This window comes from Wyeomyia smithii, chromosome 3 (assembly GCF_029784165.1).
Source record: "Wyeomyia smithii strain HCP4-BCI-WySm-NY-G18 chromosome 3, ASM2978416v1, whole genome shotgun sequence".
In the NCBI taxonomy this organism is placed as follows: Eukaryota; Metazoa; Arthropoda; class Insecta; order Diptera; family Culicidae; genus Wyeomyia; species Wyeomyia smithii.
In genome coordinates, this window is record NC_073696.1 from 86,494,460 (window position 1) to 86,510,701 (window position 16,242).

At 37.7% G+C, this 16,242-nt stretch overlaps 1 protein-coding gene across 10 annotated transcripts in view; it reads left to right on the forward strand.

Annotated features, from left to right (window-relative positions):
* The window catches only part of LOC129727122 (dual specificity calcium/calmodulin-dependent 3',5'-cyclic nucleotide phosphodiesterase 1A-like), a 601,383-nt gene that overhangs the window by 284,869 nt on the left and 300,272 nt on the right, over positions 1–16,242 (forward strand). Inside the window, exon 1 of one of the 10 annotated variants that reach the window (XM_055684606.1) lies at positions 12,823–13,201. The exons of the other annotated variants lie outside the window; for them this stretch is intronic. The gene's annotated coding sequence lies outside the window, so the exon portion shown is untranslated. Of the gene's footprint in view, positions 1–12,822; positions 13,202–16,242 lie in introns of those variants that run through there. 10 annotated transcript variants of the gene reach the window in all.

Here is a 16,242-nt window from a genome sequence, read left to right on the forward strand (position 1 = left end):
GAGTGATCGCAAAGGGGTGGCATGTTGTTGGATTTTCAACGAGACTGTGACCTTCTAAAATGCATATTATATTATTACGTTACATTGTGTTGAAGGAAATGTGAAGATTGCCCCGAACTTGTGGTATATTAGTTGACACTTTTTCTAATAGTAATTTAAAAATAAATTGAGTTGAAAATGAATCATTTATCCGCACTGACAAACAGCGTTGCAAAGCGAGCGAGAGGCAAAATCTTTTTCCTCCTTTCTGCTTGAGAACAGCACATATGCTACGCTTCTCAAGACTTTTGCACACACGCTTTCGAGATACTCTTTCTTTTTAATGCATTCCCCTGAGTAGCAGCAAACACGCACCGACACGAAAAACTCTTTCGTATAACTACTCAGCGACTGTAAAAGAGTACGCGAGTTCCTGCTAGCGAGTTTGAGTACTCGACTGAAATTGCTCGACTAGGAGGAGTGCTTGAAAAACTGTGCTCGAAAACAAAAATGATTTCTTCATCTACCCGGTTTTGCTTCGTGCATCAACAGCCGAGCGTGTGGGAAGAATCTGTGAAGTTTTTTTTTTGTTTTTTTATAGCAGTCTGATGCAAAACCAGCCGAAGCAAACTGCTACTGAAGTAGTTCGCTACCCTGTTTGAAATTTTTTTTTGTCTCTCCGCAGCTATCGTAATGCATCTTAAAACAGTTGTACTCGGCTGGTTGTGCTCATTAAAAGAGGACTACACGAGAGTAAAAGAGTAGGCGCGCGTGTGTGCATATGATCTCGGGGGCGAACGCGCGCAAGGGAGACAGCGAGTAAGAGCGAGAAATAGCTTGAATGGAGAATCCTCTAGTGTGTGATATCGGCAGCTACGAGAACCTCACTTGAGGTGTTGCATGCTGTTTATGAGTGAGATTAACAGCTTTACTGACATAACATCATTCTTTGTCTTGTTTTTTGTTTCAAAGGAATTTGAAACAAAGAAGGATTTTGCGCCTACTCGGCTGATAGGTTGGCAGCATTCCCTTAGAAAATTTTGGGGGAATTTAAACCTTACTACACTTAACTACTTTTTTTGAAATTTCATCTATACTAACATTTGAAAATGACGTGTTTTTTTAAATCGATAAATTTCAATAGTTACAAGATATGGAGAAAAGTTGTTAAGATGACTGAGTGGTGAGAAGACTGAGAAGTGTTTGTAGAAAAATAACTGAACCTGAGTTGTTAAGAAGACTGAGAAGTGTTTGTAGAAAAATTATGTCAAAATTGAATTTGAGTTCCTACACTGAAAAAACCCATCTTAAAATCAAAAAGTTGTTTAAAAATAATCGGTTATTTCAATTTTTTTTTTGAAAATAAGTTTTTTTAGATAAGAAATCGGCTCTTTTATCATCTTTTTAAAACACCCGGACGATGATAGGACCGATACCCTACACAGTAAAATAAAATTAACATTACTTTAAATGCACATAAATGGAGCATTGGAAACCATGTAATATTCCGTGTGGCATTATATTCACATGCAAAGTAAATGAATATATTGTGAATTTGCATGCCTATTTACATTCAAAGCTTTAAGTTTATATCAATTAACGTACAAATTTACATGGCTTAATACGATTCTGTATTGTGCATTATTAACGGTGTAAAATTGCATATGTTTTTCACTTTATGTGCTTTATGTGCGAAATCGTTATGCGCTTTCATTTTTATTAGTTGTGAATTTAATTTTTTGGCACTGTGTAGACAATTTCTCTGCCTAAATTTTTCCTGAACAAACCAAAGTCTTGGAAGTACGGTAATAAAAAGAGTTAGGCGTCGTTCTCAAATAACGTAACGCTAAAAATCTAGATTTCAGACCCCCTCCCTTCTTATGCAACGATAAGTATCATCCAATCGGACATACAACCCCCCCCTCTCTCCCCCTCGCAATTACGTAACACTCAACAACTAAAGTTGTTCGATTTTGAAAGAACGTCACATTTACGTAACTGTCTCAATTACCCCCCGTCCCTCATATGTAGCAATAAGTAACGCAAACTCAACTCTCCTCCCCCTCCCCTTTACGCATTACTCAGTTGGAATACGACGCCTCAGATAAAAGTTGTCAAGGGATGCCTGCTAAGAAATTATCGGAACTTTCATACTGAAAAAATTGAATTTGAGATGCTAAGCTGATAAAAAAATCAAAATCAAATTATTTTTAATTTTTCTAAATGAAAACTTGGACAATTTTCTAAAACCACTTTTCTCTAACTCATGTCGTTAGCAAACGGTTATGGTCTTAGAAGCAAAAATCGTGAAACCGCGTCATGTTGCTGTTAGAGAAACTTTTTTTATTCTTAAGAGTGTCCACTTTGATTTTCCATTAAAAGTTTCAAGCAATTAAATTAACCATCCAAAAAAACTTGTTTTAAAAAAATCTAAGGTAACCAATTTTTTCAAAATCACTATATGTTCCTAAAATTAATTTTTTCATTTGATCTCAAATTGAACTTTGTCAGTATTTTGCTAAAAAAGTTCTCAAAGTCATGCTTTGGTAACTTTTCTCTATCTCTTATCATTGTTCAGTTGAATCAATTTATTAATTTATCAAAACAAACCAAACGTCCTTTTCAGATGTTAGTACAGATAAATAAAAAAACTATGCACAGTAGCTTAGGGCTTACACACCCACAAAGTTTTCGTTAAATTCTAAGAGGGTGCTGCCAACGTCTGGCCGAGTGTTTCACTTCGCAATGTTTATTCTAGACCTATGTTGTAAGTGACTCCGCCTTTTTTGTAAATTATGTCATTTCCCCAGTTTCGCAAGACACAAACAGACAAAATAACACATTGTATCGTGTTGCGGATCCAGTAGAAGACAATCAAATTCTTCTTGGGTTCGATGGAAGCAGATAGCAGGACGTATCGCGCTCTCAGCAACAGATTATTGCGTTGTTGCGTGTTGCATATTAAAATTTTGCGGCAAGAGGACAAAATTATGTTCGTGTCGGATGGAAGCTAATAGCAAGAGAAGCCGCTTTCTCGGCCACACTGTGTGATATTAAATATGATATTTGTTTGGGCCGAAAACCGACCCTCATATAACCCAAAAAATGCATTCCCGATAATTAGGTACTCTAAAGACTTTTTTAATGTGAGGATGCATTTCAATTTTGCATAGAACCGAGTAAAAATAAACTTTTTTGAGTTGCAAATATAATGAAAACACCTTAATTAATCCACCTAGCGGTCAGACCCAGCCTTTCTCATTCAAACATTTATTTGTTAAAATAGATTTACATGAACGCTTCAATCCAATAAATGTATATTCACTCTTTAGGTTCTAAAATGTTGATGTTGTAATCTATACATATAAAAATGCAGTCCGGTTTATCTGTCTGTTTGATCCATATAGGCTCGAAAATTACCGAACCGATCGACGTGAAAATTTCTATGTAGGGGGTTTTGGTCCCGATAAAGTTTGGTGATAGTTTGAGACCCCTCCCTCTTCTGGAAAGGAGGGGTCCAATACAAATGAAACATACATTTCTGAACAACACAAGAACAAACCAAGCAAATGAAACCGAATTTGGCATGTGGATGTTTTAAAGGGTAATAAATATGTCCATAATGGTTCGACGCCCCTCCCTCTTATGAAAGCACATGTTTCTGCACAAATTTCTGCACATCTCGCGAACTAATCAACTAAATGGAACCATATTTGGCAGGTAAATGTTTTTAGTGGTAACAAATATGTTCCATAATCGACCTCAGGCAACATTTTGGATTGTAAGATAGCAATTTCCGGTTTCTGGAAAACAGCCAAAAATGGACGATTTCCACCCAATATAATAATATCCGGATAAAAAAAGATACACAGGAGCTAAATTCGACCACAGATACCATTTTGAATTCTAAGATGGCGACTTCCGGTTTCGGAAAAACAGCGGCAAACGACCAAATACCACCCAAAAAGGGGGGGTATTTTCGGAATCGTAATGATGCACTGGAGCCACAAATCGACTTCAGACACCATTATGAATTGTAGGATGGCAACTTGTGGTTTCTGGAAATCAGCCAGAAATGGCCGAATTCCGTCTAACATGAGTATCTCCGAATCTAGAATGATACACAGCAGCTGAAATCGTTCAAAGACCCTATTTTGGATTCTAGGTTGGCGAATTCTGGTTCCTGGGAAACAGCGGAAAATGATCGAATTTCACCCAATGTGAGTGTTTCTTCAACCAGAATGACGCTCAGAGGCCAGAAATTATCTTAAATACCATTTCGAAATCCAAGATGGCGACATCCGGTTTGTGAAAAACAGCCTAAAATAACCAAATACCATCCAATATGAGTATCTCTGGAACCAGAATGATGCAATAAGCTAACAATTGACCTCAGTCACCATTTTAAGTCGCTAAATGGCAACTTATAGGAAACAGCCGAAAATGACCAAATAATACTCAACATGGATATTTCCGTAATCGAGATGATGCATAGAAACCAAACATCGACGCTTGACACCATTTTGAATTTAAAGACGACCACTGTTAGTTTCTGGAAAACAACAAAAATAACTAAATACCTCCCAATATGAGTATTTCCGGTGTCAGATTGATGCCAGAATATATTATATGAATATATTCAGAATTAGGGCGATGTACAGAAGCCAAAAGTCGAGGATGTTGTCATTTCGATAAAACCAATCATTTCAAACGGTTTGTCTTTTGACTTTGATCATATCCTCTGGCCGATTCGTCGTGCATTTGCAGACTTCAAACAAACCGCAAGGAATCAATGAACTTGGAACGTTCAAACAGTACGACACCACATTTAAATTATGTTGAGGCCACATATATCGATCAAAGCAGGTATAGTTTTAAATAGTCTTTGAATTTCTCTTCTTTCCATAACTTTTGAGCCACATATCAAATTGTTATGAAGTTTGTTATTTGTAAGTTTGAGAGATGACTCGTTCGTATGACACTAATTATGTTCAAATAAGTCATGTAATCTTTGAGATAATAGACTTTCGTTGTTTTATTAACAATTTAATGCATAACGGTTGCTTAAGTTCGATTATAACCAAATGAAATAGGAACGTATAAGGCAGCCAAACTTTGAAACCACGTGTTCAATCATAATTCATCAGTTAACCCTTAACTAGCCCGCTCATCTGATAATAATAATAAAATCGGTTGTGTAGTTTCTGAGATAATGAAGTTTCGTGATTTTCACAAGTCGGCACATTACAAATGAAGTTACAGTTCGATTACAGTAAAATTCAATAGGGTCTTCTGAGGCAGCTAGACCATTCATTTGACTTTAATTTTGTGGAAATCGTGTTGGCCATCTCTGAGAAAAGTGAGTGTGTCCAAGTAGTCTTCGGAATATGTTCCTTTGCATAGCTGGATTTCACATTTTTAGACATAACAGGCAAAGTAATATTCCGACTGCAGAACAAATCAATAGGGTTTTATGGGGCAATTAGTCCTTCCATTTGACACTGATTTTATGAAAATCGGTACAGCCATCTCTGAGAAAAATGAGTGAGATTAAACAGTCTTCAGAACACGTTTTTTTTTCATAACTTTTGAATCACAAGTTCAATCTTTATGAAATTCAAAACTTAAGGGTATTTTAGGTAGCCCGTTCTTTTGAGACCAATTTTGTTCAAATCGGTTGTGTAGTTTCGGAGATATTGATGTTTCATGATTTTCACATTTTTAAACATAACCTCTAAACTAAAAATCCGATTACAATGAAATTCAATAGGGTCTTATGGGGCAACTAGACCTTTCATTTGCAATTAATTTCATGAAAATCGGTTCAGCCAGCTCTGAGAAAAGTGAGTGAGAATAAAAATCTGCACATACACACACACATACACACACACACACACACACACACACACACACACACACACACATACAGAAAATGCTCAGCTCGTCGAGCTGAGTCGAGTGATATATGCCATTCGGCCCTTTGGAGCACTTTTATACTTTCGGTTTTGCAAGTGATTGCTATACCTTTCTAGGAGAAAGGCAAAAATCGTTCTAAAATGCTTAAACCTTGGTCATTTCAGAAACCAAAATGCACTGTTTTAAATTTTGAGTATTTACACCAAAATTTGTGATTTCAAATGACTGATACATGATCACTTGAGGCCTAGAATGGAAAACGGGATTGAATAGAGGTCGATATCTTGTACCGTTTGTGGGTAATGGAGGAAAGCACCCCACGTGAAAAAAAAACACGTAAGAAAGACCTTACTGTATAGTATTATGTTGACCGTGCTAAGAAGAGCAACATTAGATCGCATGCATGCATTACTTGCTGAGCTGCGCAAGACCAAAAACCGATTGAATGTACCCTAAGAACCTTTTTTTCCTGCTAGATTTAGTATCCGGCCTAACATGCATTTGCACTTTTATTTTCAGATTCACGGATGACAACCAACATTAAGGTCTATAAGAGTATGTTTATGTAAACTCTCTCTCAAAAATTGTTGTGAAGAGGCTCGAGGTTTTTTCTTCAAATTTCCCTTTCTAGTTTTGTTTGATCCGGATATAACTCCGAACTGTTATTCGTAACATATAAAAGCTAGCATACAACAATTTTGTCTACATTCATCATTGTTCATCCGATCACTGTAGCAAAGAATGATTTACTGAAAACCGGATCGACCAGCAGCAAGCAGGCTTGACGCAGCGCAGCAGGCGACGATTTCATGTTTGTATGGTTTTTGCTGCCACACACGCTCATTTGATTACTGCGTTCTATAGCGGACGGCGCCTTGTTTTTTAGCGCATTCAAATTATTCAATTGAAGTCGTTATTATTCTTCTGCCACTCGCCAGAACGTTTCTAATAGTGATAAAAGCTATAAAATCTCGCTTTTCTTCGTAGTGTTCACTTTTTGTCCGCAGACGTCGAAAGCAACGATCGAAAATGTTTTGATTTCTCCACCATTTCCTGGTCTTTGTGTTTATATTGTGACGTACCAATGGCATTGTTTTAACTTATTTATCAGACGATTTTTTGAGTTCTGTAGTTGCATTAATTTAGCGGTCTAGTTTGTATTGCACATACTAAACGACTTCTTCCGTCACTTCTCAATCGCTTGAAAGAAATTGATGATGATTCGCAAGGTACGAAGGTCAGCATAGCTTCAAGAACGTGTTTTTGGCCTTGAGAAAAACCAATTGTAATTTGTACTTGGCAGCAGGAATAAAACAATTTAATTTGAGCTAGTGTATTTTGTAATCCCTTAAGCTTCGGACCCAGCGTACTTGGCTTGCTCTCCTAGTAGCAGCAGCAGTACGGTAGTCTGAGCTTGGCTGCTCTGCTGCTTGTCCGTATCCGGCTTATGTCCTTGGTGCCACCTTAACGATGTACTTCTTGACGGCTGAACGAAAAACTAATGTACTTCGCGCGCCGTCGATCCTTCGTCGATCCGTCGACGCGCTGTTCAATCCTTTTTTCACCTTCTTACATAATAATAAAACACTATCAACAATGCGTTTGTTATTACCAAACCAACAACCATACAATAACTTATTAAGCTGTAGTTTAGGCGGAATCCCATTAATAGCAGCTTTACCAGCCATAAATCAACAAAATAGTTTGTCGGAAAGTGTGCGTATTCTTCGTCAGTTACGCGATCGTGCTTTGGTTACACCCTCTTAATATTTTTCGTTACTAATGACTGTATCATCATGAGCAATAAATCAGTTGTTCTTCGAAAACATCTTTTTTAACAGAAGAAGATAAAAATCATAAGGTTTTGTTGTCGCTCCTGATAACTACATTCTCCAACTTATCATATTACCTCTTTTACTTTTCTTAACGTGTCGAAAGACGCATTTTTAATTTTAAAATCGAGTGCAATGTCGTCCACATCCACATCAAAATTAGGAAAATCGAATAGGAGAAACCCTAAGTGGAAACCTTGTGGAACTTTAAAAGTTGCTCTAAATAGGCTGGAGATTTTTTTTTTTTTCAAAATTTACTATCTAGTTATGATTGATCTGTTGTGCATTGCATCAAAAACAGCTCTGATTATTTGGAGAAATTTTGTCGTTGTCGTTATCGAACGTCGAAGCTAATGCTGCTTTTGATTTGGTTGTACAATTAATCATAGGTGGTCATCGATTCATTTGAGAGTTAAGAAATGATATTTTTAACTCGTAATGTCTTCCGTTTCAATGTTTCACCAAAAGCGTCATAAGAACCTTTATCATTGATTATTGCAATAAAAAAGCTATTCTATGTCAATCGTGACTCAAACTGGAATAAACTCACAAAGTTTTTTGTTGCTCCATAGGGCACGAATGTTATCCAGTTTTTTTTTTTTCAAAGATATTAATTAAGAAAGAAATATTTACTTTCATTTCATGCTATTAGAAACATACCCAAAGTTCAACTGCAGACCTCATGGAGTACCCGTTGATAACGAAACTCCGATAGATTTCCAATCAAAACTTGTGATAAAGTTTCAAAATTGAATTACTCATCCAAATTGAGTTTTGCCCAGAAATTAATTACTTTTCCCCGGCAGTCTAGAATACTTTTCGTGAGATTGTTTTCCTGCTCTCACTTATCTCCGGGCCATTATGGACCGGTGTTGTTTTCATCAGTGAATTGATGAAAAAACGGTATTGTATACATTGTCAGCAAACTCTAGTAAATTTGTCAGTGAACCTCTGATGTTCTGATTTCGTTTACCTATTGAAGAGGCTTCAATATGTTTTACCTTCTGAACTACATCAAAATTGCCTCCTAATAGGCTGAGTTTTAACAACGCAGATAGGGAGTAACAGCATCTAGCAGAATATATCAAGCCGAAATAAAAATCAGAAATATGCATGATTTAACCAACACCGTAATAAATACTAACGTTGAGAAGCAGTGTAAGTATCTAATTAACAACACAAATTTTTAACTTTTTCAAGACAACAAAAATCAATCAAACATAGAATGGTTGAACGTTACAGAGTCTAACTCTTGAAATTCATTTCTAATCAAAACTCAATTTAGATTTTTTTATTAACTTTCTTGTCATACGAAAAAAAACAAGACAAATTGAAACAAATCTTTACATTCTATACGTCTTGTATCTCGAAATTGGATGCTAAATATTGGGTTCACTTTCTTGCTTCGCCTCTGCAGGCCTTTCGTTTGCTCCTCGGACGTAAAATTTCTACTGCCCAGAGTTGGTTTAACCTGTGTGGTACGATACGCTATGCGGTCATATTCTTTCAATCCTCATTTCGGTTGCGCCTTCCGACAGGCTACATGTGCATTTTGTAAACCCGCACAGTTTGAATATGATCAAAGGACAACCCAGCACGCTCGGTCATCGTTCAGTTGATCAGAAATAAGACCAGCCATAATTAACCAACCGTACGCTTGAGCAGAAGTTACTTTCTAAAATGAAGACCTAGCATGTTTCTCTTGTCCCCCGCAGGATGAGAGGGTCAGTTACGAGCGTTCGCCTAGTATTGATTTTACAATACCAAGCGTTCCCATCGCGAACGAATTGTACTTCATTTAGCAGAGTCCACAGTTTTTTACTTGGCCCATACCATGCACACCATGCAATCCTTGCATGCCTCGGTATGGTTGCCCGGAATCATTTCCGGATACCATGTAGCCACTCAGTCATGCCGCTGCTGAAACACAGAAAGCACAACCCAGTGGAAACACGGTACAGCGGCTGGGCAAAACTTCCACCACAGAAGCACATTAAATTGTTTGCGGTCGACTGGCAACTGACTTGCCGCCTCATCATCCTCACGGGCAAACGTTTCTTGTTTCTTTCCTGTTCAGAACAGTGCTACAATGTGCAAAAATATATGTATACGTCAAGCCCTTTCGTAGCAAAGGGTTTCACATTTGGGCAAATAGTGATGTGTAAAATAACAAACGTCCGTTCCACAGGGCAATAAAGTTTTCGGATGCAGATCTATAAAATATTCAATGAAATAAACTAATTTTAATTTTTCCATAGCCCAATTCTCTGTGTGTGTGTGTGTGTGTGTGTGTGTGTGTGTGTGTGTTTCCGGTAGCAACCATGGCGTAAATATCCGACCCTGTCTAAACCCCTGCAGCATGACACTCCACCGGTTTTTGCATGGTATGATTTAGACAGTCGGTTCGCCTGGATTGCAGGTAAAAGCTTTTCATCATTGGGAAAAGGCGAAAATGGGGATATGTGGTCAGCTGCCAGATACGATTTCGGCGTTTTTTTTTGTGCTGGCACCTTGTGAAAGGATTTGGCATCATACTCGCATGTATTCTTGCTTCGCTTAACTGGAATGGCAAACGAGAATCAAAAACTCGAAAAAATAACGCATGGCTTTACACTCACCAAAAAAAAAAATAGGAAACAGTTCAAAATTATATTTTTTACTCGCTTCTAAAGCCTATTACGAGTGAATGAAATACAGGATGTTTCACCTGAAACTGGTTAGTATTGCTGTTCATCACCATTCTTTAAAATATTATACTTCATTTTGTGCATACTAGCATAGAAAAAAATATCTTGAAATGAAAGATTTCAACTATGAGATGTTCAGTATTCTCTCCCACAACGTTATTTATTTTCAACTGGTAACTAAACGGTAGGTGGTTTCAGATAAGCACTAATTGTCTGCTGAATCTGCTTATTTGAGTGATACACATATAAAACGTATAAGGAGAACCTCCTCGTCCCTACAATTGCACGAACTCTTGTCTTCACAGACCTAATCCAGCTTATGCTGAAAAAATGTTTTTTTTCAAGATGAAACAGACTGAAAATGAAAGTTTTACTCACTACTCACTGAAGTGGTCAAGTCATTAGTACTAACAGAACTTTTTTGCGTGGAATATTTGTTTTTGAAAATCGGCACGTTTTGCCACTCTTCAGAAACTTCCACCATAAATAAATAAATCGACATGGCGTACGGAGGCAGAGTCCTACACCAAGTTTAAAGGGAATAGCGCAATATGTTTTAAACTACAGCCATCCACAACCTTAACAACGTAAAGCACAGCAACGTTATTGGGATGTTGTGTGTTAAAAAAAATTTAAAATAAAAATAGAAATGAAATTGTTTCAGTTTTGGGTTCGGTTTCCTGTTTTTTTTTTCTCTATCACTACGAGAAGCTTTTTTTTTTTGTTCAATACGATAAGAATTAAGTTTTCGAACCAATTTTCCCCTCATAATAACAGATATGAGATAAGGGAACCCGTTTTTCTCACCACCTGCATCCGAAACCAAAACACTACCTACGTCATCGTTGTTGGCTTAACGTCGCTAGTTTTTTGGCTCCGAATGGAGCCGATGACGGCACCACTCTCCGCATGTTGTTTTCGAGGTTACTGCGCTTGTCTATTTTTATACCCTCAGCCAGAGTGCCCCGTCGCAAACATATTCGCACAGTTTTCCGTCCAAGCCCGGTGCGGTGCGGGACGAAAGCGAAAGTCAAAGCTTCGGCTGTGGCGCTAGTGAACATTGAACTGTGTCGATTTTTAAACGTTTTCACGGGAGTGTTTATTTAACGAACACAATGCACAGTTTTGGCGTCCCTGACGCTGCTGCCCGCGGAAAGTGATAGTCATTATGGATGGAAACCATGTGGACTTGGTGAATACGCCTTGGTTCGGGAAAACATGTGGCCGATAAATGAGCTGTAACTCGTGCCGACAGGACGGAAGCATGTGGCGCTGTTTCTTTTCCGCTAATTATAGCTATCATGCTAATAATGCGGCACAGAAGGGTAATCGCACTGCAGTAATATTAGCTTCAAACCGTAATATAAATTTGATCTTCTATTTTTTCACATTAACTGTAACTACATATGCAACGATACTTAGACAGTAAAACCGTGTCAGAACAAACCACGAGTTGGCTTCAGGACAATCTCGTCGCAACAAACAGACACCTCGCCAAAAGCAGCGGACCGCTGTCAGCGCCAATTTACACGATGAACTTGTGACACTGGCCATCGGCCGCTCTCTGGCTTTGGCACTGTATACTGTGCCACTGCTATAATTTTCCGTCGCCAAAGAACAGACGCAAACCGGCAACGGACGACGGACGGACGGCGTCAGTTTGCTGCAAATCGATCCAACCCATTCTACCTTTTGCGATGAACCGGTTGGGAACTGCTGCAGGCGTAATGTGTAGATATGTAGTGTGGAAATAGTCCGATTCAACTGTAACTGTGTTCTATGCAGCTGTTCGGTATGCAACCGGCAGCAGTAGCTTCCATGAACTTCTGCACAGCTGCCCGACCGCTTGGAAGTGGGCCAAATTTAATGCTAAATAGCAAAAGTCGAAACTATAATCGAATGCGCGCTAATGATACTTCAAGAATCGTTTGGATTTCGAGCGAAGTAGTCATCGGAAAAGATGGTTACGGTGAAGCGTCTAGGTAGAGATTTTAGCTGCTGCTATACGTTAAAAGCGACAAATGCTGCTTAAGGCATAGTGGATAGTGAAAGCGCTACAATGTGTTAAATTTGCTATTTCGAGTAGCCTTAGGTGACGTTGAAATATGCCATAGATGAGTCGCAAAGTGACACACGTTTATTCAATAGCGGTTTTCAATACAATTATTTGGTTATTTTTTGGGTTTTGAATAGAGAAAAAACACTGGGGTTTATTGCTTAGTAATTAAATCAATAGATTTACTACAGGAGGAGAAAAATTGCATTAAACTTTTTCAACCTTCAAAGCTTGAATGAAACAACATAGTTTTTGTTCAAAAATTTATAGTTTTTAGTGGTGAAATTTGTTACAATATTTTTTTTTTTTATTTCGAGTAATGGCCGAAAACTAACCATGGGTCACGCATCCTGTCATGAAAACTATCAAAATTGTCGTCTTCTTGTTTACTGCCATCGTAAAAAATTTAAAAATCCATGGCGAACAGTGAAAAAATTTTTTGAATTTGCCATTGAACTTGAGCACATTTGGTAGTTGCTTCTCCGTGATGGATCTGAGATAATTGCACAAAAAACCACCGTAGGATGGCCAAAATGAACATTGCATACCATCACCAATGCACATTATTCAGCAGCTTTCGCTTTGTAAAGATCGATAACGGTGCTAGCTACGTTCTTAAGGTCGGTTAGGGAAGGAAAAAAGGAAGTGTTACATTCGTTGTTGCCAGAGTCCGAGTAAACCTCTGCATCGCTAACTACTATAACGGAAAGCAAGGTTGCTTTGTCACCGTGGTAAGTGACGAATTACCATATTTTTACCCTTCCCTCTACACGCTGATATATAGACTCTACTGCTCTTCTTTATCGAGCCACAGTAGAGTATCTGATGACTCCTTTAGGTTGCATGTATTGTAGGCCGTTGCTAGTTTGCGTAGCTCCACTGCTTTTATTCCACTTAGGAACTATCTTACCTTGCTCATTGAAACTTTCTCGTTTACATGATTGAATCACGCTATCTAAAACTCAGAATGTTTATTGCATATCAACTTTAACACATTCAGATATTTTTCACTGCCGAAGAAAACATTCATGAAACACTTCTTTGACGCTAGCGATATTTGGTTACCATTTTCTCTAGAAATACACATTCGTTTACCTTCGAAAAACCTCAGTTCCACCGTATTAGAGCTAGCAAATACTTACGATTAATGAGAGCAGCGAAATAAATCCAGAATAAAATATAGCCACGAACAAAACAAAGGTTCTCTTCGGCGCAGCATATTGGGTGGTGTTTTTATTGCCAGAACAAAAAGGGAACTTTTTTTTGTTGCAAAACGCATCGCATCCATTGTTTCTCAAAGTTCATAGGAAGCCATTTTGATGTTTATTGAACAGCGACAACTTGTATCAAACCCTTGACAATCATGTATACCAAGGCGCATCTTACACACCCACAGAAATGACATCATCTGTATTGATGTGCTTCAGAAACTGATGGCGTCAGGGGTCCAAAAATGCTTTGAGCGGCTGTGTGACAGAGTACGAATTGCAAAATTCATAGCGAAAGGTGAACGAAACGAGTATAGTTTTAAAATCTTTCTCTCTCTCTTTGCTACTTATGAAGAGAACAAAATGATGCTTGAAACGTAAATGGGTTAACCGAAAAAGAACTGTCAGAGTGAATTTTTATAATTAAATTTAGAAGCTCGGTTTAATTGATGAAACTGCGGCGAATGCCCCAAATGAACCGAATAAAACCAATAATAATTCAATTAAAATTTGGAAAGCAAAGTTTGTTTCTTTTTACTACAGCACAGAAGTGAGCTAACTCATTTTCAAAAAAAATGCTAATGGATAAGAGTTCCTTGAAACGCAAATACATATAAGCATGCAATAAATATGAAGATATTCCTGCACAAAGCTGCACAAAATCTAGAAGAATCTTCCAACTTTTATTTATCAGTTGAATTTGTAAAATATAGTGAAGAAATCCCAAAATCCGCGTAAGTAAAACCGCTTAAATTCCGGAATCCGCGTAAAAAGCAACCTTAGTGTATTTCTCAAATTTCATTTTCCTCGCGACACTAAGTCTGTGGAGAAATAATCTTTTGTATTTTTTGAAAGATAAATTGAAACATGAAAAAAATAACTCTTAGTACAAAAAAGGCAGTCTCATTAACTACTGTTCGTGCTAGACTGGCGTACAAAGTTACAAAAATAAATACTTATATATACAAAATTTCATAAATTTCAAATGTAATTAAAATACGCAACTATTCCACCACGGTTACCTACAAAAAATTTAAAAAAAACGCTAAAATGAAGCATTTTTGAATAAATAACTTTTAATAGCTATAACTTTTGATTGTTATTTTTAGACAGAATTTAAGTGCATGATAAGATGCGTAAGGCTCTACCGAATAAGAAAACATTGTTATTGTATGTTAAAGGTAAAAAGAAAAACCGAAATTGTGCACATTCGAGTAGTCAGGTGCCGTCTGGAAAACGCCTTTTTGCATTTATTTAAATAAAAGTTTGGACGTGAGAAACGAAAATCTCCGATAATACAATACAATATTGCGGAGTATACAACAATTCCCCCACCAATTTTGTAATCAAATCAAACATTTTTGTTCCTCTCGTCCAAACTTTAATTTAAATAAATGCAAAAAGGCGTTTTCCAGAAACCGGAAGATACCATCGTGAACCTTAAAATGGCGTCTGGCTGGATTCCTGGTTACTGGATATCACACCGAATCCAAAATTACCGATGTTGGATGGTATTTGGCCTTGTTTTCAGCTCTGATTGGTCGGAATCTATGCTTAAAGCAAGTCGCTACATGTTTCAATAGACATTTGTTAGCATCATTAAATCACAATTTTTCGTATTTTAGTGGACGCTAAGCTAATTTTCCAACCGATGGCGGCAAGAATGACGGAAATTCATTGAAAACTGCCTGAGTTATTAGCATTTGAAGCTGGACAATTTTCGTGACGCTCTTAATATTTTCGGTGTTTTAATTCGCTCCCCTTCTAAGAATTTTGCCGTAAGACGTAATTCTGTATCAAAAATTCAGCATTCAACTTTTCAGAAAAACTATGTTCTGTATATTTATATTTATCAAGAGCTGGTAGTAGGGTATCGAACGTCTTCGTCAGTGGTTTTCTTCGGCAGTTTTTTGCAGTAATCTTATTCAAAGGGGGACCGAAGAAAACCACTGACGAAGACGTTCGATACCCTACATAATTTATGAATTATTTGAATAATTTCCTTAGATTTTTGACGTAGGACTACGTCTTTTAGGACTACGTTTCACATTGTTGCTTTACTGCTTAATGGTGAAAAAAGGTGAAAAGTTCCAAGGTCAAGCTTTCTCATACATTTCCCTCGCTATTGGCTTGCTTCCCGAGCATGGATAACAATAACGTGGACGGAATAAATTCCACTGCCTATATATTTTGACTCAACAAAGTGTTTTGTTCCGTTTGTCTTTCTCGAAACTGCGTGGCCACACCCTCATGGCAAGAATCTACGCTGAGTTCGACACAAAAGACTGCGTGTAGAAAATTCAGCTTCGGTCTAGTTTGTCACACAATAGCGAGTGAGGTACGCGACATTGAGAAACGAGAGCTGCATACCAGTCAACTTCGAGGCACTGCGGAACATGTTACCTTTATTTTGCATACGGCAGTAACAGTAACCAAGGTCGTCATCGCCGTTACCGATAACGTATGGTATCGTTATTGACGATGACGATACCGTCTTCAAACATTAACGATATCAGCGGTAACGATAGTCACTAGACGTTATCAGCTCACTAACGTCTTATGCC